This window comes from Pundamilia nyererei, unplaced genomic scaffold, assembly GCF_000239375.1.
Source record: "Pundamilia nyererei isolate P.nyererei 1_Seehausen unplaced genomic scaffold, PunNye1.0 scaffold00262, whole genome shotgun sequence".
NCBI classification, from domain to species: Eukaryota; Metazoa; Chordata; class Actinopteri; order Cichliformes; family Cichlidae; genus Pundamilia; species Pundamilia nyererei.
This window is the reverse complement of record NW_005187663.1, coordinates 549251-550450: the sequence shown is the minus strand read 5'-3', so window position 1 is coordinate 550450 and position 1200 is coordinate 549251.

Below are 1200 nucleotides of genomic sequence, written 5' to 3'. Positions count from 1 at the left end.
TTTTTTAAGTGTAATATATTATATTATTTAATTTAGTTTAGTCTCTTGTTGAGATTTGGCACTATATTTGCATTGGTGGTGCTCTCATTTGGTGCTGGCTCTCACTCTGATATTGTATCACTTCCTGTTCCTGTTACAATATACATTGGTGTTTAGTGTAGCTTAATCTGTGTATCTCAGGTAATAATAAACCTTTAAATCATATACTGAGACACATGGCATAGAAACTGATTCCCTGTGACCCCTCTTTGGGCTAATTATTTCTTCATAACATTCATATTTATAATAATGGATTATACAGCAGAGGGGAACACATTTTATTATAGCAGCTGTATTTTGAAGTTTATGTCTAAGTTGTTCAGTGCCATGGGCCCAACACAGTTCAGAACAGTTACCTAAACTCTACTATTTCTTGACAGTGCATTTATTACTTCTAGGTAAAGACATCATAGCACCATATCACCCAGATAGAACAATTCATTCACAGACTACTGGATTACAATTTTTAAAAATTAAATGAGAGGCAGAGTCTTCAGCTCTCGGGCCCCTCTTCTGTGAAACCAGCTCCTAGTTTGGATTAAGGAACAGCTACCCTCTCTACTCTCAAGGTTAAGCTTAAAACTTTCCTTTTACTTCTCTATCACATCAACATCCTGTCCCAGGGTATTACCCTGACATGTAGCTGTCTTTTTCGGTTATCATGTCTCTGGTCTTATTCACATTCAGAAGCAAATGGTTTCTCCTTGCCCATTTCATAAAATTATCTAGTGCTCTCTACTTCTCATGCCCATTACTAATACATCCAGCCACTGCAGAGTCATCAGAGTACTTCTGTTGGTGGCATGACCTGAAGATGTCCTGAAAGTCTGACGTGTGCAAGGTAACAGCACAGTCCTCTATGGAACTTGTGTACTGTACATGGCTGTTACGTGTCTGCAGGCTGCATCTTTTCTTTCCCTCTCCCTTTGCTCACCATTTCCCCAGGTCCACAGACTGCAGGCTGGTGTCAATTTGAGGATCTCCAGTTAATTAGAGGAAGGAGGCTTTGATTGGACAAACCAGGAGTGCACACCCTGACAAGGAAACTCACCTGTGGCTGGAGGCGGCTCTGTTAGTGATGGGATTTCTGGCTTTTTTTAGAGAACCGGCTCTTTCGGCTCCCAACCGGCTCTTCAGGTTGTTTTGTTGCTTTAATTAATT